The sequence below is a fragment of the Homalodisca vitripennis genome, chromosome X (assembly GCF_021130785.1).
Source record: "Homalodisca vitripennis isolate AUS2020 chromosome X, UT_GWSS_2.1, whole genome shotgun sequence".
NCBI lineage: Eukaryota > Metazoa > Arthropoda > Insecta > Hemiptera > Cicadellidae > Homalodisca > Homalodisca vitripennis.
Window position 1 is genome coordinate 139,203,260 of NC_060215.1, and position 23,474 is coordinate 139,226,733.

At 37.0% G+C, this 23,474-nt stretch overlaps 1 protein-coding gene across 2 annotated transcripts in view; it reads left to right on the plus strand.

Moving 5' to 3' along the window:
• Positions 1-11,402: 11,402 nt before the first annotated feature.
• Positions 11,403-23,474, plus strand: part of LOC124369911 — a 97,009-nt gene continuing 84,937 nt past the window's right edge. For both annotated transcript variants that reach the window (XM_046828086.1, XM_046828087.1), the window contains exon 1: positions 11,403-11,469. The gene's annotated coding sequence lies outside the window, so the exon portion shown is untranslated. The remainder of the gene's footprint in view (positions 11,470-23,474) is intronic.

Consider the following 23,474-nt stretch of genomic DNA (forward strand, 5'->3'; position numbering starts at 1 on the left):
TGTTGCCATATGCAATATAATAATAAAAGAAAACTGAGAGAACCAGACATTGAATTAGTTTTGTAGTTTGGGGTAAAATTAGTGAAAATCTATATAAGCTCATAAGCTTTCTCAGAGTCTTTTCATTTAATACAGAGATGGAAACAACTGACAAAAAAATTGATCAAACTGATTGTTGAAAAAACCTATTCAGTTGGCTGGAGTTTTTCGTTTCAATTGAGTAAACTCTGACAGTGATAAAAAATACTAAATTTTACAAATTTAATCTAGAATAATGAGGTCATTAGATTAAAAGATTAGAAGATTAAAAAGTTTACAACCCTAAACAAAAGATTTAGTGTGGTAACACTATCCTCACCGAACTAGGAAGTATATTTAGTGTAGAACTAGGTTTACCGAACCAAATTTCTGCCACACAAATCTCATATGAATGCGAGGGTTTTCTTCTTAAAGTCGTTATCATAATGATAAGTAAAACTGGAAGCTGAATTACATTTCCCATCGATTGTTTCATTCAATTGGAAAACCAATTGAATATAAAATTAACCAATTGAAAATACGGTTGTATAATTTAGTTGGTTGTTCTATCTCTAGAAGATTTGTGATCAATCAGGGAAAGAAATTCAGGAATGTCCACATAGACCATGCAAGTTTCTAGAATATCGGTGCGCCGAGTTCACAAGCGGTAATTTTCGTCTTGCTGTTTGTCCATGAGCACTACAGTAAGTTAGCGCTGCTGTGGATCGCAAGTGAACCGGCCTGTCACCGCAGTGATGGGTATCACACCACTCTCAACACAGTGAATGCTCTATAGTCTATATATGTTAAAAAATGACTGATCACAGTCAAATATGATACCAAGAGACAACAGTGTCACATGCGTTCAAACATTCTATCCCAAACATTACCTTTATATTTACAAATTGTTTTGCCTTTACCTTAGGTGATGTATAGATGATAGCACACTTGTCAATGCTGAGCTTGAGACCTTTTGATGGGCCATGTACTTATATCTAAAGATCGTCATTTATTCATCCAATAGCCTTCATCTCATATCTCTGAATGCAGTTGACAGTCACCAGCATAACCATGGTTGCTGCAATACTGCAGACAATCAGGTACAACTGTAGTATTCATAGTATATAGAAGTGGACAGAAGAAAGTCCTTTGAGGATCATCCCTTGCCAGAGGGAGACAAGATATCTGTAACCACATTTATCCTTGCAACCGCTCGTTAAATAAAGAAAGAACATATAATAGTATCATCCAAGAACCCAATAAAACTTAGTACCGTAAGTAGCAAGCTGTGGTTAATAGAGTAAAAGACCTGAAAAAATTAGGCATGACTAATAAGCTACATTCTTCTCTGTTCCTAGCCTCAAACATACCTCCAAACATATTTGTCAGAGCCATACATGTACAGTAATGTGGTTTGTTCGAAGCAAGACTGCGAATGACACAGCAATTTCTAATTTTCAATATACATCATGAATTGACAAATTACTGTCTTCTCTAATAATTTTCACATAGCTAGTAATAAGGTTATAGGTATAAGGTGAGTTGAAGAAGTCTTAATTTTTAATAAGGGGTGGACCCAAGCCCAAGGACAAAGCCAGCGAGGGGAGTCAAAGGGGTCTGGACCCCCCAAACATTCAATTTTTTCAATAAATTTTTAGTAAACGATTATTATTATTTAAATAATTCAGTATTACTGACATGTACTGGTGAAAGATCGTTCTCAACAAAGGTACACAGGTCAAGAATTCTTTAAGGAACAAAATGGGGCCTTACTCTCTGTCCACTACAAGAAAATACAGTTGTCTGGACCCCTAACAATGTTTTCTTGGCTAAGTTCTTGGGTGGACCATGCTCATCTTCCAGAAATTTTAGGAACTATCTCTTCTTCAAGGATACATTAGCAAGGTGAGTAATTTTGCTCTCATGTGGTGCAGACAAAAATATAGTTTTTAGACCTCCATACTACACAGTTCAAATTGTTCCTAATTTCCTTTTATCTTAACCAATAATTTACAATTCTGGTCTTTATTTCACAATTTGTTTTTTATCTTAGACAACCTATCTCCTCATTTGCTTTGTAATCCTCTTAGCAAATACTTAGACATATGTATCATTGTTATTTGTAATGTGTAGTTACGATTATTATCTCCTCTAACCCCAAGAATAACAGAGATTTCCTCATTATCAAGATTTATGTCTGAAAGCTCATATATGAAGCACAATGTGTTCTTTAATATACACTGCAACTCTTTTTCTATGATATGGTAACAGTGATGAGTCTGAGGATTGTGGTATCGTATCCCAGTGTCTGAAATCATTCAGAAGCATCCGGATGAAACCATACCACAGGCACCCCAAGAACATCAAAATCAAAGGAGGAATTGCAGCTCATCAAAACTTATACTTAAACAATGGATATTCAAATGTTCTACTTTGATGTTTCTATCCTCACCAGTATATATCTATGTTTTTCTCAGGAGCAGAAGAGCGCTTTGAGACAAACAATCCCTCAGGTCATGGTCAACTTAGGAAGAGCTAACGTTGTTGTTAGGATGAATACAAAAAGACTGACACAGGGCAAGAATAGTTGACAGTCCTTAGACTCCATGTCCAGTATTTTTTTCTCTCAAACAGCCCATTGTCAAACAGTCCAGCCTCTATCGCCTTCACTGTGGTCAATAAACTTGTTTGCTACTCAAATATATATTCTAGCTTGTGTTTATAATAGTTTCGTGTGTGGGGATAGTGTAAAGACACAAAGACACTTCCAGAATACATCCCCATGTTGGAGTAAGAGTAGGCTTGGTGTAGGAGCACAAGCTCTTCTCTTCTCTGCACTTTTATCTGTCACCAGATGTATTTATTCTATGCTCTGATTTCTCTTCAAAACTCTTCTCTCCCTTAACATATCTGTCTTTCATTTAATAAAGACAAAACCTCAAAATGAAAAAAAGGTAAAGCAGCACAAAAAGACAAAAACCTCTACAATTTCACTGGTGAGAAGCTAACATCTGGGAGAATGTCCTCCCACACTTGCATGGTTGGGTCTTGGCAATGCAAAGAGCCCGGTCTTCGTTCGCAGAATGTGCCTGCCCCTGTCAACGAAGATTGAGCCACAGGGTAGCCAAGTGTTGGTCCATTAATATGAGGTAATCAGGTGGGCCATCCTTTAAAACACGGTGGTGGATTGTGAATCTGGATTCCCTGTAGCTCGTCTATGAAAACGCTGTACTACACTGACAGCAGTGAGTCAAAATTGTTGGGATCTAGCTGAAGAACCATAGGCATATTCTCATTCCCATGACTGTATAAGGTTGGTCTAGGGATGTCCGAGGAGGTTCAACCTCAGGCTAGACCAGGTAAGGCAGAACAATTGACTAAAAGCTCCTTTGACATTTAAAAAGCTCTCATGAAATAAGTTATTTAGTGTTCAGTCATAAAGGAAGGTAAATTGTCATTTGTGTACTTAACACTTGACAGTTCATTGTTCCTAAATGGAAATCAGTGAAAATTCAAGAAAAGGCAATGACACAAGATGGAAAAAATTAGGAGAATTGTGGATGGTAAAGAAGAGGAGGAGAGTATTACTACCTGAGAGAAAGGAGGTGAAGAAAAAGTTATAACTAGTCTTAATCAGGAAGACATCTCTCTACCTCTTTAAGCAGCCTTGGAGAGTGTAATATGAAGTGGAAAGGAGAAAGAAGACAAGATCTGAGAAGGAAAGCCAGCTGGCAGAAAGGGCAATGGCAGAGAAGACAGAGAAGATGTTAAAGGAAAGTTTCCTGAAAAATACAGAAATAGTACTGTCTTCTGTTTTGAAATGAACCAAACAGCCAACTATTGAGAAAATGTCTTTAAAGCTACTATAAAGGCATATATGAGGTACAAGATAAGGGTAAGTGTAGTATTTTTGCGATACTTGATTACTCCCAAACAGTGGCGTAGCTACCTTGGGTGGCACCCGGTGCGGAAGTTGGTGGTGTCACCCCATCGAAAGTAAAAAGCAATAAATTTTATATGATAAAGGTCAAGGTCATATAATATTTTTTTCTTTTTATTATCTATCACTATAGAATAATACACGTTTAACAATTCACACCAACCAAACACAACCGACAACACACTTCACGGAACAAATGAGAAATGTTGCAACTGAAAGGTCAAAGATCGCGAGTATGGGAAGGGGAATCCCTCACGACAGCGTCAGGCTCTTTTTGCGGGAATCCCCGAATTATAGTCTACATAGAGCTGAGCTAGTGCTAGTGAAGGAATCCCCAAAAAAGAAGTTTTTGTGCTAGCGATTTGTTTATTTTTTTTTGTACATTGTTCTTAAAGTTGAGAGAACGGGTGGGTGTCACCCCAAAAAAGGTGACACCCGGTGTGGCCTGCCCCCGCCACCCCCCCCTTTGCTACGCTACTGCTCCCAAGCATTCAATGTGGTCAATACTCATTATATACTGCTATCAAAAATGAAGTATTATAGTTTTGGCAAGGAGGCAGTAATGTGGGTCAAATCATTTCTAAGTGATAGAATAAAGGTCACTAACCTTGTCAAGGAGACTCTCCAGCCATTCCTTAAACTACGCAGTGGTCCTCAAAGTAGTTATCTTGACCCAATCTTATTAAACTTATACACAGCTGATTTTCCAAGCTGTGAGCGAAGATGTGCTGCAGTTTTATGTGAGAACTTTAAACATAAACTGATTATATATCCTCACAAAAAATGGCATCCCTTAAGAATAATTTGATTTATAAATAGTCTTTTTTATTGTAATAATAATTTTGTTTATCTTAAAGGTTGTTTTGATTTTATCTACATTTATTCATTTGTAATGTTCTGTAAAACACAGTTAATTTGAAATCAATTAAAAATTTAAATACACAAGCTAAATAAAGGCATTTTTATTCATAAGGTGGCAGTTTACTTTTACTTAAATTGTTTTAAATGCAATTCTTTCATTAAAGTATTTCAAGTAAAGACCCTAACAGATTTTCTTTTTTTTTTTCAGGAAAAAAATGTTGACATCCTGTTATACTTGGCAAACATCAACGAATAAGTAATTTTGTTTTCAAAAAAAATTATCTTCATCATTAAACTCAAATTTTGAACCATATGTTTGTATTTATAATGTTATTTAGGTTACACCTGATGTAACAAGCGTAACAAAACATATTTCATATATTACATATATCTAAAAAAAATGCTAGCAAACTTAAAGTTTTACTTATAACTTATAAAGTCACATTTTATTCCTATTTTTTATTAAGTTTTATATTGAACTAAGTTTTGTTATATTTTAGATTTTATTGTAGCTACATCATTCAAGAGATGATGAAATTATAAATACAATTTGTATAAAATAATTGTTCTACAATAAAAACAAAATATGGTATTGTATTTTAAATAAAATTCCACTTTCCTTTCAATCTAGTCTGCCTGATAATTTGCACTGCTTAACTACTGCTAACAAAATTGTAGGGCTGACACAATCTTCTCATATAGTAATTATAAAACATTACTGCAATTGTCAGTAATTGTTCACAATTACTCATAATAAACATGCTGATAATAATAAAAATTATATTCCTAAAGTGCTGATAGACTACACTTGGAACCTTGACTAAAAATCTAACATGTGTTTCTTTAAAGGAATTCAGTAAGTGTCTTGCTATGCAATTAATAGGAATAATACATTTTTTTGTCTTGGTACAAATTACACTACATCAGTTGTTGAAATAAAACAGTCACAAGTACGTTGATAAAACCAAAGATGAAGAAAAGTAATAAAACTAGTATTTATTGATAGTTTTAAACATATGGAATGCTACTATCCGTTAGGCAGTTGCTGTAGCTGTGTGCTAATAAAAAAGTTATAAAAAATAGAAAATCTGACATGCCAATAATAATAATATTAATTTATTGCCGTAAAACTAGCACTACTTTAAAATGTTAATAAGTTAACCAAAGCAAATACTAATTGCATCGTCTCAATATCAGTTCCTTCACTTTCTCAGTGAGCTGCGCCAAGAAACTATTACCTCTCACCAATTAGAAGATACTGGTATATCCTCCGCCATTTCTCCTATCTCACCAGAGACTCTGGCGGAGAGGACGATCTGCACTTTCCTGGCCATTGCCTTAACATGTAAGTAAGTAGGCAGGAGATTCAGAAAGCAGCCCAACACTGCACTTGGTCAGCTAGAGCTCCCATAATGCACTAGTCTTCTTTCCATTTCCTAGATTCAGTCATGGACTGTCACACCCACGCAACATGGCAGGTCTGTCTATAGTAATACAAACCCAGTGTAGCAGCGTAGTTCTTGACTTCTAGCTCTTCCTCACCGATTGGATGCATGCCATGAAAGACTTCTTATTTTGATCAACAGCCTCATTAAGATGTTATCCTCCATGACAATTTTGCTCTAGAATGACAAAAGGTACTTCACCTCTGTCAATGTTAAGAGCAATCCTCCAGTTCGTCCAGATCTTTAAAAGAAGCAATACATTAAATAAATAAAAAATCAATTAAAACCAATCAATTAACTAATTAAAAAGAATTACAACAAAGATAAAAGAATTTACTAAGACCAAAAATAATTGTTTAATTCATGATTAATCCCAAAAAAACTTCATAAACACTTCATAAAATGGGTGTTCCAAAAGGAAAAAGCCAATTTGTCTTTTAAAAATACCAAATGGCAGTGATCTTAATCTATTTGGCAGTGCATTCCATAATTTTGGTCCAAGAGATAATGTTGCTAATGAATTGTTTGGAATATTGTTTGGAAGTCATTTTTTTGGTTACAATATTGTTTGCCCCCCTTGTGTTATATTGGTGGATTTTTTGATATGTTAAATTGTTTGACGTAGCCATATAAAGCAACAGTTTATACACAACTAAACAAGGGACTGTCATAATATTAAGTTCTTGAAATTTTTGTTTATATGAATCCTTATAGCCAATACCAGAAATACAAAGTACTGCTTTTTTTGTATTAATAAAATTTTATTAATGTTCTTTTTAAATGTCTCCATATTTCCATATTTATACCATAAACCAATTTAGAGTAAAAAAAGCATAATATACCATTTAAGAGCTTTTTCATTGCAGAATTCAGGCAGTTTTCTAATCATAAATATTGATTTAGATAATTATAAACAAAGAGTAGTTGTATGGTCATTCCAATTTAAACTTTTGTTGATAATCAATCCGAGAAATTTTGTAGAATCATACATTGGTATTACTAAATTGACAACTGATATTTTAATTTCAAAGGAAGATTTTTTATTTGAACTAAAATTTACAGCTGTTGATTTATTTGCCTTTACTGTTAAAAATTTTCATTAAAGTATTGCACTATATTATTAATTTGTATATTTGCTATGATTTCTAAATCCTCCAAAGTTTTGTGTTTATATAGTATAGATGTGTCATCTGCATATAAAATTGTCTGGTTAGGATTACTTACATTTCCAATGTCATTAATATATATTATAAATAGCAATCCAATTTCTCCCAACTTCGTATTTTGTGTAAGGGGTTCAGTAACCCTGTACGAAGGGTTGAATTAAAGACCATCCCTTTTACTGTACATTGTTAGTCCACTTGGATCACTAACTAGATAATCAATGTACTATCTGATTAAATACTCTGCTTTTATTCAAATCTATTAATGTTATGAGTATCCTTACCTAGATCCTTGTGAGATCATCCACCTGTCATCATAATTTCATCCTGAAAGGTGGCTACAACTGTCTGATTTTGAGGAGTTCTTCAATTTAGCTCCATGGTTAGCTCATTTAGCTTATGGACTTTTGCAGCACTGATAGATTACTAGAGTTTACAATTGTCCTGGAAGCAAAAACAATTTGAATTGCATAAGAGCATAACCCAGTTGAGGAAATCTATGGAGGATTTTCCCTTAAGAAATTAATTTTTAGTTGCGCTATATATTATTTGTTTGGAGGTTGGGGTCAAAATAAGAGGATAGCGAACCATTGAGAACACCAAACGATACATTTTATCACAGGTCTTTTTTGGCATGACACACTTAAAAACCATCCATCAGAAATGTAAACAACAGTTGTATCAGCATCAGCAAAATGATAAAGAGAATGGAAATTAACTCAGTCACCATTTTCTAAGCTAGAAATGAACTGGAAAACATTTATCATTTTGTATCTTTAACTCCTTCACTAACCTCGATGCTTTTCTACCACCACCAAAACTAAATTACTGACCTAGATTTCTTTTTTAGAGAAAACGATTTTATTGATTTCATGAAAAACAATGCAAATTAACTGTTGTCTGCTGGACTGTAAGGCGCTTTGTGTATTAAAGAAGATGCCTGAAGCAACCTTTCTATTACCTATGGCCTTTTCAACCTTGCTAACCAACTGATGTAATAATGCAGATTCAAGGAATCTCCATGAAGCGTAGGCATACTGATTTTTATGCAGATGTGACTACAGTTAGGTACATTCCAGTTGGTGCCTTAAGATTTCCTCTTCAAAGTTTTCAGATTAATGATAAATAAGGAGATTAGATAGAACAACTATAGCTTTTCCTCTGTACTTTTGAAAGTATGAAAAATACATAATATTTGTTATTTCGGTGTAAAAAGGGAAAAATTGCTTCCAAAACTCATAATTGGGAGTGCCGATGGCCGAGTGGTCTAAGACGTTGGACTTTGGGTCTGAGTTAGAGATTGTGCAGGTTCAAATCCTGTCTGTGACCGTTGCACTTTTTATCAGTACCTTCGACCTTGTACTGTATCGACTCTCCCCCTTGTTCTGTTTGATAAGATCCTGGCACAGGCCAGTGGCCCATGAGGACGGGCAGAATAGGGCTTTAAAAGGGGATCGGCCTCTCCTTCAAAAAAAAAAAAGAAAAATGGCATTACTCTATAGAGCATGTTATATTTGTTGTTGCCAAAGAAGTTAAACCAAACTATGAAGAATTTTGATGGTCTCATAAATTGCAAGCTGATCTCCGAAAAAATTAAACAGCATTGTTTCGAAAGTAGGATTAGGATCTTTTATGGGCTTCTCCAGATTTTTCATCTATAAAGGTATGATGCTTTTCAAATCCATCATCCGAAGCCATCTTGAGAATGCCTTCTTTAGTTTACTCAGATGTAGCAACTGAGGCTGTAAAGACAAATTGATCTAATGGGTGATCAGGGTGTTTCTTGAGCTGGTAGGAGTTTGAAATTCCTATTCTTTCATCCATTTGTACTTTGACAGACTAGTTACTTTTCCATTGTGTTTTGCATTGTGACAGTCTAGCAAAAGAAAAGTAGGTCTAACAGTTTCTAAATACACCTTTTTTTTGTAAGAGATCCATTTATTTGTTCTTACTTCGGGGTATGTGATCCAGCAATTATATATATATATCACAATGTACTGTCGTTACAAACATATCTTTAATAATTTAGTTCAACAACTTTGGAAAGCTTTTACAGAAGCTAATTGACATTGAGTTATAGCTGTTGCCTAATTAGCTTGTTTTTAGAAAGGAATAATTTTTTTTCAAGTGCTGCTCTTGAGCCTGTAATCAAAATCTGCGTGTTTCATGTGTTTTTTAAAGTTACTTTTGAGTTCTATTGTTGGGAGGATTGTGATGTGTAGGAGTGACTAGTCTTAGTAAATATTTTGAGTCTTAAAATATCTTACCTCTGTAAAACATGAACTCTTTACAAAGTTATTCTCTCTAGATGTACTCTCAGCTTAAAGCTAATTTTTTTGGGGTTTTTTTTAGGAGGTTCGTGATCAACACTTTGCAGCCAAGTCTCACCTTTAGATTTCCTCCACCAGCCAAATTCTTTGCTGCAAGATCTATGTTGCTGGAGTATTAAGCACAGTATGGAACATTCTATTTAAACTTTAAAGGGATTGAAATATCTGATTAAGAGAGGTTACGATTTCTTAGTAAACATTACCAGCGTTAAGGGAAATATGCATTGCTAGCAAATAAGACTGGTCATGGTCAGGAACGAAGCCAGGAAAGAATTTTGGGGGGGGGATCAAGAAGATTAATATTTTCCTCTAATGGGTAGAAAGTAAGGCAAGTGCAGTTAGTTAATGGCTCATTATCCATTTTGCTCCTCAAGAGGTTTGTGACTCCTTTTAATTTTGATAACGATCATTCAGCAGTACACCGAATTATTCAAATAATAAAAATAGTTTGCTAAAAAAATAGTTGAAAAATATTAAAAATTTGGTGGGTGTCCGGACACCATTGAACCCCTTGCTGGCTACATCCTTGGTTATGGTAAAATGTCATCATCATGCAGTGTGAAGAAATAAAATTGTTATAAGCTACGAAAGGCTGATTTCATTTTGTTACTGTGCAACCCCCCGTACCTTGGCATAATGTCACATATGTAGACAATTTGTTCTTAACCCTCCAAGCGTCCAACTCGGACGCTTTTTGACAACTCGGACTTTCACTAAACGTCATCATCAAAAATGCTGATGATAAACATTCAAGTCTTTAAACTCATTTTGCTGATGCTAATACAAAACAAATCACATTATAACAGTCGCGTATATAATTTCAAATGTGCACTTTTTCATAAAAATATTTTTTCCAAAAATTAATAATATAAACAGTTCAACATTATACATTTCTGTCTTGAGGACAAAATTTCCCACAGTTTGGCTATTCTGAATTTTGAATATTTGAATTATTTCAAATACATATGCGTACTTTACTGCAAATTTAATTTATAATTTCATTTTTTTGTTCAACTTTTTTAAATTTCTAACCTAAGAAATTGTTTTTTATAACTTTATAGTTGTATTCTGAAAGCACAGTTCTGTGCTTAAAAAGTGATGTATAACACTTTGTATTTAAGTTACTATTTAGAAGTTTATTTTTTGACGATGGAGGGATTGTGAAGGAAACAGGATTTTCCAGACATTTGCCATCTTTAGTGAAACAAAAATCAGTAACACGACATTTCGAGATCTGCAATCTGATCTCTTCTTCAGGTAATACTAACCTAATACATTAAATGAAGAAGAGATCAGATTGCAGATCTCGAAACTAGTGTTACTGATTTTTGTTTCACTGAACGATGGCAAATGTCCGGAAAAATCCTGTTTCCTTTATTATTTACATTTATTATAAATTTTACAAGGACAGTCTGCAAAACCTCACAGAACGGGTATGCACTTTACAAAATATGATGGACGCTCGGAGGGTTAAAGAATGACAAATCGAGGGGTAGAATCGGGTCTTCTTAGGCGAAGAGGTCCTTCCAGCGCTCGAGGACTCCCGTGGCTGCAGCCTGCAGAGTACAGACTACAGAGTGAGAGCGCAGCGCAGCACAACCTGGCGGTTCTCCCTCCAATTCTACCCGACAGGTGCTAGATCCTTGCTCTTCCTACCACAGTCAGTGTCTCACTCTCGTGTCAAGTGTACAGGATACCCTCATATCGCTCCGGTAGGTAAACCGTCACTTCTCATAACTACTAACCTAGTTTCAATATCAGTCTCAACGCCCACACTATTATATCGGCAGTAGTCGATTGTGTCCCCAGAGGAATGCAGTTACGATCATATTAATTATTATAAAAATAAATATTCACACCCATTTTTAATTATTTACTCATGACACTCTTGTAAAATTAATTAAAAAATATTATAATGGAATTTGAATATAAAGTTTGGTTCACTCGAATTTCTTTATTACTTGACGTGTATGTAAATGTTTTACTACACAAATATTGAAAATTTATTTACAATATTAAAATAAATTTAATTAAAAACACATATATTCCTCGTGGTGTGTTTGTTTATACTTTTACCCCACAAACCATCAATGAAGTAGCACTTTAAATTTGAAATCAAACTTGTAGTCTAGATGTAAATTTTAAGTTAGTCACGTTCAATTCAATTCAATAAAATTAGTACATCAGTATAAGCACACTGTCAATTGTAAATTTATACTGCACAATTCTTTATAATACGACTAATTTAAAGTGATGTCCGAAATTATAGCGTCCCTGAACATAAATTAGTTAACGAATAAGTCCCATAAAAAATATAAAATTTAATCCTAAGCTCAGTATTTTATTGCAAAAACTTAGCAAAAATATGTCATGCCTACGACAAGTTTGTCGATTTTTCAATAAATAAGGAAATATGGAGGGAATTTTGTTATTCGTTGGACTATAGTGTATGTACTGGTTTCATTCGAACGAAAACCGGATGATCAGAATATTTTTAATTTTTCTACATAAATCATGCTTACAATTTTAATTTAGTAAGTTGAGAAGCTGAATCGCTGATCCAAGAGTACAAGTTATTTTGAAACTGTTTATCTTAGGATAGATTGGTTTTGTATATGATTGGGATTACGATACATTCTATTTTACTATGTAAAGTCATTACATTATATTATTACTCCTGTATAATATTAGTCGATAAGTTAAGCACTATTTATTGAAGGGAATGATGTCATTTTTGCCATTGTTGTGTTCTACTAAATAATCGCGAGGAAGCTTCCTATCGCAAATCGCGATAATCCCATTATCGACTCACCGACAATCGGCACTCGTCAGCAGAGATAAAGATTAAATTTGGGTAGGTAGTCACGAACAAGTTGAATACAAGTTGTAGTAGTGTTAACAATCCTTAATCGGCAGCAGGATCGTAATATAATGAGAGAGGAGATAGATAAAAATATATGTAGAGAAAGTAGGTAATCACTTGCATTTGTACACTGCAAATAGCAGTATACCTGACAATCGGCATTAGGCAGTAGCGATGTGAGGGTGATGTTTAATCGAGACCAAGTAGCAGTATACCATACAATCGGCATTAGGCAGTAGCGATGTGAGGGTGATATTTAATCGAGACCAAGTAGCAGTATACCATACAATCGGCATTAGGCAGTAGCGAAGTGAGGGTGGTATTTAATCGAGACCAAGTTGCAGTATACCATACAATCGGCATTAGGCAGTAGCGATGTGAGGGTGGTATTTAATCGAGACCAAGTAGCAGTATACCATACAATCGGCATTAGGCAGTAGCTATGTGAGGGTGATATTTAATCGAGACCAAGTAGCAGTATACCATACAATCGGCATTAGGCAGTAGCGATGTGAGGGTGGTATTTAATCGAGACCAAGTAGCAGTATACCATACAATCGGCATTAGGCAGTAGCGATGTGAGGGTGGTATTTAATCGAGACCAAGTTGCAGTATACCATACAATCGGCATTAGGCAGTAGCGAAGTGAGGGTGGTATTTAATCGAGACCAAGTTGCAGTATACCATACAATCGGCATTAGGCAGTAGCGAAGTGAGGGTGGTATTTAATCGAGACCAAGTTGCAGTATACCATACAATCGGCATTAGGCAGTAGCGAAGTGAGGGTGGTATTTAATCGAGACCAAGTTGCAGTATACCATACAATCGGCATTAGGCAGTAGATGTGTGAGGGTGGTATTTAATCTTGAGAACAAGTTGCAGTATACCATACAATCGGCATTAGGCAGTAGCGAATGTGAGGGTGGTATTTAATCAAGAGACCAAGGTGTATGTCTCAAGTTTCAGTAGCTCTGACAATCGGCATTAGGCAGCAGCGATACAATGAGGTATGGGTGGTATTTAATCGAGACCAAGTTGCAGTATACCATACAATCGGCATTAGGCAGTAGATGTGTGGGTGGTATTTAATCTTGAGACGAACTGTATAAAAAAAGATGCAGTACCATGCCAATCGGCACTTGTCAGCAGCGATGACGATGAGGTGTGGGAGTTGTTAACCAAGAGCAAGTTGTATGTCTCAAGTTTCAGTAGCTCTGACAATCGGCAATCGGCAGCAGCGATACGATGAGGTGTAGGGGTAGTTAATCGTTAGCAAGTTGTATATAGCAAGTTTCAGTAGCTCTGAAAATCGGCAATCGGCAGCAGCGATACGATGAGGTGTGGGGGTAGTTAATCGTTAGCAAGTCGGATGTCTCAAGTTTCAGTAGCTCTGAAAATCGGCAATCGGCAGCAGCGATACGATGAGGTGTAGGGGTAGTTAATCGTTAGCAAGTTGTATATCGCAAGTTTCAGTAGCTCTGACAATCGGCACTCGGCAGCAGCGATACGATGAGGTGTAGGGGTAGTTAATCGTTAGCAAGTTGTATATCGCAAGTTTCAGTAGCTCTGACAATCGGCACTCGGCAGCAGCGATACGATTAGGTGTAGGGGTAGTTAATCGTTAGCAAGTTGTATATCGCAAGTTTCAGTAGCTGTGACAATCGGCACTCGGTAGCAGCGATACGATGAGGTGTAGGGGTAGTTAATCGTTAGCAAGTTGTATATCGCAAGTTTCAGTAGCTCTGACAATCGGCACTCGGTAGCAGCGATACGATGAGGTGTAGGGGTAGTTAATCGTTAGCAAGTTGTATATCGCAAGTTTCAGTAGCTGTGACAATCGGCACTCGGCAGCAGCGATACGATGAGGTGTAGGGGTAGTTAATCGTTAGCAAGTTGTATATCGCAAGTTTCAGTAGCTCTGACAATCGGCACTCGGCAGCAGCGATACGATGAGGTGTAGGGGTAGTTAATCGTTAGCAAGTTGTATATCGCAAGTTTCAGTAGCTGTGACAATCGGCACTCGGCAGCAGCGATACGATGAGGTGTAGGGGTAGTTAATCGTTAGCAAGTTGTATATCGCAAGTTTCAGTAGCTCTGACAATCGGCACTCGGCAGCAGCGATACGATGAGGTGTAGGGGTAGTTAATCGTTAGCAAGTTGTATATCGCAAGTTTCAGTAGCTGTGACAATCGGCACTCGGCAGCAGCGATACGATGAGGTGTAGGGGTAGTTAATCGTTAGCAAGTTGTATATCGCAAGTTTCAGTAGCTCTGACAATCGGCACTCGGCAGCAGCGATACGATGAGGTGTAGGGGTAGTTAATCGTTAGCAAGTTGTATATCGCAAGTTTCAGTAGCTCTGACAATCGGCACTCGGCAGCAGCGATACGATGAGGTGTAGGGGTAGTTAATCGTTAGCAAGTTGTATATCGCAAGTTTCAGTAGCTCTGACAATCGGCACTCGGCAGCAGCGATGACGATGACGAGTGAGAGAGTAGGTAATCGCGAGCAAGCGAGCACTCAGCCAGCCGCAGATTTCACTTTGGAGCCCATTGACCGGGAGGCCTACAAACACGCCTGGCGCTGGGAGGCCAGCCACTCCCGCTCCCGCTCCCGCTACCAGTTCACACAGATTTCACGTATTTCACTCTCTCTCGCAAAAAAGTTATCAATTATAAAAAAAACGAATATAGTATTCGATGGTGCACTTCTAAGATCCCATGATATATGCTTGTGCTGTGACCACAATGTTGGTACTTCCCCGACCTCCATAAACAGTCGCTATAGCGCCTCCACAGATAACCAGATCGTAGCAAAAAAGTGCAGCATGTTGGGTAAAATCATGAGCATTTTTTAAAGGACCCCAGTTAAAGAATCTTCCTTATTCCCTTTAAGCATTTTTGATTAAACTTATGGGGTGTTCATGATTTATTAAAAAAGTATCGTTAGGTTTTAAAATGTTAAGTGTACAACACTGTCATAGCATTGGAAAAGTGAAATACTCAGGATTATCATAATTATGAAACTTTACTTATCATACAGTGTTGTAGTCGTAAATGTTACAGCACCGTAAGACGTCATACTTAGAGGAATGGACTATAACCAGGATAAGGAGCGAGTTCGCGGTCAACCCTTGAAAGGATGTATATAAACATATATAACAGTTGAGAAAACGAATACTAGCCGTGTAATTATCCCTTAAAGCAATATTTTCCACCTGTTTTCGAAGTAAAGATGATCGTTTTTCTGAAACTTCATCTTTCAGTAAGCAGCCAAGCGGGGAACTGATGAATAATCTTAGGTCTGCAAACGACCTTCAGATCGTGACTGTTCCACTGCGAGTCTCACACTCAATCAACAGGATAGCTTTTATGAACAGATGGTGTTCTACTACACGCATTCAAGTAGGTAAATCTTAGCCAGAAACGCCTTTATAGAATTCTCTGTCATATTTGTTTTCTTCAACCACTCCACAGCTCTAGCCAGTTGCGTTCCAACAAAATTAAAAAAATACTTGAGTACTGATCCAACGGAAGCACCGAAACGACAATCGTTTGACCATTCTACTAACCAATGAGAAAACAAAGCAGACACAGTTGCAATTATTCTGTAGAGTTGTTACAGAAGCAATAATATCTATGAGGGTATACAGACAGAACCAAGTGGTACGAAAAGGATGGGAGTGCCGATGGCCGAGTGGTCTAAGACGTTGGACTTTGAGTCTGCGTTAGAGATAGCGCGGGTTCAAATCCTGTCTGTGACCGTTGCACTTTTTATCAGTACCATCGACCTTGTACTGTATCGACTCTCCCCCTTATTCTGTTTGATAAGATCCTCGCACAGGCCAGTGGCCCATGAGGACGGGCAGAATAAGGCATAAAATGAGATAAAAAAAAAGGTTTAAAGTAAGAAAGATCCCAACAATAGGAGCGTTTTTGAGATGGAGTACCCAACATTTCCCTATTACAGTCGTATGGAGCGGTTTGCGAAACAGTTAGAAGTTCAAAGAAGAGTACAGGGCTAGCAGATTGCCCTGGTACAGTATGGAATTCTAAATTTTATTTAGATATAATTTCAGGATTTGCGATCTCTAATTTTAATTTATTTTTTTGAACAGCGAGTATTCTATGCGACAAATATGAGAACTAAGCGAAGCGGATTTGAATTGTAGAAGAAGCCTTTCTCCATGCAAATCAGTTTTGTTGTTAGAAGAAAACATATAGAGTACCTTATTAAACCCTATTGTTTGTTTGAATTGTAAAATTATGTTATCGTTTTAACACCTTGAGAACCCTAGGATGTTTCTGTTTTGCTCGAATGCAGGAATTGTTCGGTACCATTTTAAACGTGGGCCATCGAGAGATTCAGGCCGTAGTGTAAGTCTGACAATCTTAACTGATGATGCAGCCAAACAGATCAACAATGTAACCAATCCTTCCTTTTTCATCACAATTTTTCTCCATCTTCCCAGTTTGTGACAACCTCCATTGGCCATCAATTAATCTTAACTTTTCTACTCAATAGAATTATCTTGAGGAAGGACCTGAATTCTTCCTTCAGTATACCCTCATGATTTCAAACAATCTAATTTCACTGTTTGTTCGTTTCCTGGTAAAGTGTGTCGTGTGGTTACTCCTCTTTGTATTTCAAACGCACGCAAAAAAACATTGCGATTTAATTTATTTTTAAACGAGGAAAATCCAACAGTGCGTGCTCCTCTTAGTATATTTTGAGAAGGGACTTCACTTCCTTTCTAAGCATTAAGAAGAGTTATTTATATTGCCAACTTCACTTGCATCCTCAAGGATTGAACAGGTTACTGGACAGTGCTGGCCGACGCGACGTTGTGTTGTGTATGAAGGACTCTGGAAGGTGGAAGGTGGTATGTAGGCAGAGGTTACCTGCGATAATTATGCTTCTCTCATTTATCATCCATCTCTCATCTCCTTTGACCTCCCCCCTCCCAGTCGTTTGTGCTCATTCACATCGCTGGTTTTCGACTCGGCCATACTTCTCCGGGCAAGTCGCAACTTTTATGTAAATTTCTTCTGGCCCATCTTGACCCACAAAAGTTTCTCATTTTTCGCTGTATCGCATAATAAACATGATGGTCTCTTAATTAAATTGTTGAATCACTCAAATAACGTGATTACTTTAGTCTTCAGTATATTTTATTCTTACACAGGTTTATCTGCTACAAATCTTTCCTTGTTTTTGTTTTAAATCCAGGTTCTGCTAAATTATACGTATGTTCAATAATATTTTCTACCCCCCCCCCCCCAAATTAAGATTCGAATCACATCCAGTACTGGTGAAACCTATGACAAGTGTATTTTAAACATTTGAGATGGACTTTTAATTTATATTTTATAGTTCAGCTATTTATAGTTTGTTGTAATTTTTAAATGATCCAGTGCTCTTCTGAAATGTGAGTAATATTACATTAATTGAAAACCTTCCCTGCAGTTCTATACTGAGTGATACCGACTACCCCATCCAATGACACTAGGGCGCCTGTAACAATCTATGAGTTAGTGGCTGTAGGATTAAGAGGAAAACAAATAAGATTTATTTTACTTCGTTAAACAGTTCTTTGAATTACTATATTTTATCCGAACAGGAATATAAAATATATTCATATTTTTGTTTGCACTATTTTGTATTTTCAAAAGCTAAAATGAGTTTGATTTTTTTCTTCTAATTTTAGACGTTTTTACATCCCTAACAAATACTAAAAAGACACTATCTCAATTCCTAATGTTTTCTAAGCACAACTAACTGTGTGCAAATATTAATATTAGAAATTATATCATTCCAATATCGATTTTAGAAAGTAACTCTTAATTTGATATTTTTTCTAAGACGTTTAAAGTATAGCATTGGTTTGAAATTTTATACAACGTGTAATATAAAGTCCGTTTCACTCGTGTTGATTTTTACTAGCTGGAAACGCACTTTTGTGATAATATTTTTAGAATCTTTTAATTTTTGGTAAAAAAGTGGAATGCCCTTTGCTAGCTATCTTAATTACTCCATATATCTGGTTACGTAGTTAAAAAAGATTGAAACAAGACATGTTAATTAAAGAGTTGATAAACCGTGGTCAAATTAAAAAAACCACACACGGAGCAGTTCTCGTAAAACGATTCAAAGAACTACTCAGAAGTCAACTACGAAACCAAATCTAGTATTATTATATTATGTATGTTATCTTGACAAACCATTTTGTATTTTAACAACACATAAAAAGTGGGAAAGTGATTCCTATTTATTTACTTTCCATACTTGCTTTTGGAAACTATACTTGGTGCATCAAACGCAGATGTGTCACTTCATTCTGAGCTCACTAATGGATGTAATGGAGCGGCACAATTCCAGAAATTTCGAAACACTGGGGTACAGGTATAGCTTGAAGGGCTGAGGATGGTTGTTGGACTGGATGGGGCTCCATTAGTGGTGAAGGTTTTAGTAAGCGTAAACATAGCCTCCCTTCTTACTTTTACGGCGGCTTGGCTGAGATAAAGATAGGCTGCCAGAACCCATTTGTTTGTTCTCTTATAGGTCAAGAAGCTGTAAAATTGCTCTTAGTCCTAAAAGGACCTTTGCACTGCTTCGGGAGTTCCGGGATATTCTGGGTAGATGAGGCTGGGAATAGACAAGATCCTTGAGGAAGGAATTTGGGAATTAATCTAAGTTTTGTCTCTTTGGAAGAAGGGGAAGCCAGCACTATACAAGCCTCCTTAGTCACAACAGGCAGAGGGTGGCACATCTTTATGTCTAGGCTAGCAACAGCCCTTAACACTTAGGGAGCCTCACTAACTCCAACAGTCATCTCCCGCAGTAGACCAGCCCTATCGATATACCCTTGCGCCCCAATATCTCGACATTGTTAGTGATGTGCCGCTCCTGGACATCCATAAGGTTTCCCAGATTTAAGTATCACATCGGATTTTGCTGTACCCAGTGTGGGTTCAACTGGAAGGTATAAACCAGCCGAAAGTAAACCCTACTGGAGGACCAGAACCCATCCAGAAGGATCTTTTTGGATTACGTGCAGTAAGGGTTCCTCCACTTCTTGTCCTAAATTAAAAAATGGTAGAGGTTAGGAAACTTGCAAATTTGAAATACCATGGAAAGGGCAGGGGTTACTCATTTTGACTGTACGGTGTATACTGTCGACTCGATCTTTAAATCTCTTTCATAATTAATATAAAATTAAAAACATAATGTAGACCACTATTTGACGTGAGAAAAAAACTGAGGAAACCTTAGATACTAAAGATGCTACAAAGAGTTCCTGCATGCTGGGTTAGGTTTGGAACGTTGTCTTTCGAAGTAGCATTATAAATCCATTTGCACATCTTTAATGTAAACTTAAGAGTAGTTTAAATTCTGTGTTGAGTGTAATGTTTAGACTAAAGAAGATTATATTACTATTTATATTACCCTTAGCCAACAATTTAAGAGCACAAGGTGATTTTAAAATGCATCGGATAAAGCCTAAAAAGAACAAGATTTTTGCAATGTGATTTTCTAGCTTTAACTTGCAAATCCCAGTATTCTTCAATCTTGAATATTATAGTATGATCTGGAAACGAGAAAAAATCTTCCACTGCGCTGTAACCAATTTCCATTCGTAGGTTTCGATTTAAGTTGGTTTGAAAATATATAAGCACCATGTTCCTTCCAATGATGTAAATTTATTTATACTTTACTGGCATTTTGATGCTTGACTTTCGCCTAATATTTCTATATAATTTTTAAGTTAATTAAATATGATTGTAATATACTGCCAACGAAATATTGATGCGGTTTAACAACATTCCAGTGCGGTTTAAACGTACGCTACCTGATTAACGTACTCTAATTCCGGCCCGTAGAAGTAGTTATGAGCGAAGGTGGCCAACGTACCAATTGAGGCAAAGTAAAAGCTCACCCAGTCACGACAAGGGAAGTGGCGTCATTGCTAGCTCGTGTGCAAATGTAGCGAGTGTAGACTGCACATTGCAAGTGTTACGGGTACTCCGACACTTGTAAGCGCCTACAAGTGTATGGGCTGGCATTGAAATAATGAGTTGTGAAGTCGTCGTCACTTGTCACTTGACGTAACCCACAGCGATGTAGTCAAAGACAAATGTAGCGAGTGTAGACTGCACATTGCAAGTGTTACGGGTACTCCGACACTTGTAAGCGCCTACAAGTGTATGGGCTGGCATTGAAATAATGAGTTGTGAAGTAGGTGTCACTTGTCACTTGACGTAACCCACAGCGATGTAGTCAAAGACAAATGTAGCGAGTGTAGACTGCACATTGCAAGTGTTACGGGTACTCCGACACTTGTAAGCGCCTACAAGTGTATGGGCTGGCATTGAAATAATGAGTTGTGCAGTAGGTGTCACTTGTCACTTGACGTAACCCACAGCGATGTAGTCAAAGACAAATGTAGCGAGTGTAGACTGCACATTGCAAGTGTTACGGGCACTCCGACACTTGTAAGCGCCTACAAGTGTATGGGCTGGCATTGAAATAATGAGTTGTGAAGTAGTCGTCACTTGTCACTTGACGTAACCCACAGCGATGTAGTCAAAGACAAATGTAGCGAGTGTAGACTGCACATTGCAAGTGTTACGGGTACTCCGACACTTGTAAGCGCCTACAAGTGTATGGGCTGGCATTGAAATAATGAGTTGTGCAGTAGTCGTCACTTGTCACTTGACGTAACCCACAGCGATGTAGTCAAAGACAAATGTAGCGAGTGTAGACTGCACATTGCAAGTGTTACGGGCACTCCGACACTTGTAAGCGCCTACAAGTGTATGGGCTGGCATTGAAATAATGAGTTGTGAAGTCGTCGTCACTTGTCACTTGACGTAACCCACAGCGATGTAGTCAAAGACAAATGTAGCGAGTGTAGACTGCACATTGCAAGTGTTACGGGCACTCCGACACTTGTAAGCGCCTACAAGTGTATGGGCTGGCATTGAAATAATGAGTTGTGCAGTAGGTGTCACTTGTCACTTGACGTAACCCACAGCGATGTAGTCAAAGACAAATGTAGCGAGTGTAGACTGCACATTGCAAGTGTTACAGGCACTCCGACACTTGTAAGCGCCTACAAGTGTATGGGCTGGCATTGAAATAATGAGTTTTGAAGTAGTTGTCACTTGTCACTTGACGTAACCCACAGCGATGTAGTCAAAGACAAATGTAGCGAGTGTAGACTGCACATTGCAAGTGTTACGGGTACTCCGACACTTGTAAGCGCCTACAAGTGTGGGGCCTGGATTTACAAGCATGAGTTGTGTATTAGGTAGTTGTAATTTGTCACTTTGGTGAGAGGGGCGAGGCAAGCAATTTTCCTAATCATACCCAGTACAGGTTTGGGTAGCAAGGAATACCTACCTCTTTGTTAAGTACTTCTAGGTGCGATATTAAGATTTTCAAACACGCAAAACTTTAGGTATATTCCTCAAAATTAAAATATGGCAAACATGTAATCTACAATGAAACGAAACTCTCCTTAATAAAATCTATTTAGTTAAACATCTCTACATTTTTGGGACCTGCCTCCTCCTTGGAAGGAAATCTGCCAAATCAAAATATTTAAATTTTTACCTTCCTTTTGTACATTGTTTGAGAGGAGTGAAATAACCAAGAAAATTTATGCAAACCGTAAAATCAGTAGTTTTTTCGAGAGACATTGCTCGTTTTCTACATAACCAAGCAATTGTATAATACTACTTCATTTTGATACTATTTAAACAATCTATTTTTAAACATCAGAAAATGCAAAGCTTTATAAGCATTTTAAGAATAACTACTGAATACCCGCGCTATAAACTAGTAAACACTCAAGACAATCTAGACATACTACGTAGGCTTCATTATTCACATTTAAAATCTCATATTTTATGGAAATCTTAAGCTGTCCAATAAACAGCCCACAAAGCTTATTTAACTAACCGGTTACATTCCGTTATCTGTTCCCAAAACGTTTTCTAGGAATTTAGGCGAGTTTATTATTCGTGATCAGACCCTTTATAATTTTGATATATTACGTGATATGTGCTCTCCCAAAGGATATTTTCTTTCGTTGCCATCGGCGCGGCGCTGGGCAGCACCGTAGGCATTACTGGCTGGAGGCAACCCAGTTCCTGCACACTTATCAACCATTACTATCAGCCCGATAAGAACACTGATTCGATAAGATAACCTTTGGAAAACTATAAATACTTTCTAATCTTGTTCTAAGAATTGTAAAGAATGTTTTTCTTGGTTTTTAATTCCATTTCAGTAATAAAAATAGCATAGAACAAATGTAAGATTTGGGAGCAGATAATGAAATTTAACCGACTAACCAAAGTAAACCCACAAACATTTTATAAATATTAACGCCTATCATTTGTTAAAAAATAAAACAATTTTCCAAAGGCATTTAGCTTCCAATTTTCTCTTTACTCCATGGAGGCTGCTATTGAAAGTCTTTAGTGTAATTCCCAACCTTCTTTTGAGAAGGGTGAAAAACTAAAGAACTAAAAAATTCAATTAGACTAATTGACATACTTTAAACTGTGTCGTATTATTAACCTCTTTTAACACAACAAGTTCAGAAGTGACATATTTCATTTTCACCCTACGTGTATACATACAACTAGTGAAGTAGCGACCTCCTTTGCTCAAATAGCTTAAACGGTTCTAGCCTTGACTCCACATCGGACTCAGAGACGATAAAATCACTCAGCCGCGGCGACGAGATAGAAGAACACGGCCTGCCAAAGTAACTGTACATGTAACGAGAACCGTTTAACGCCCATGTTATTCTGATAACGTCGTGCAAACACCGAACATGAAACTG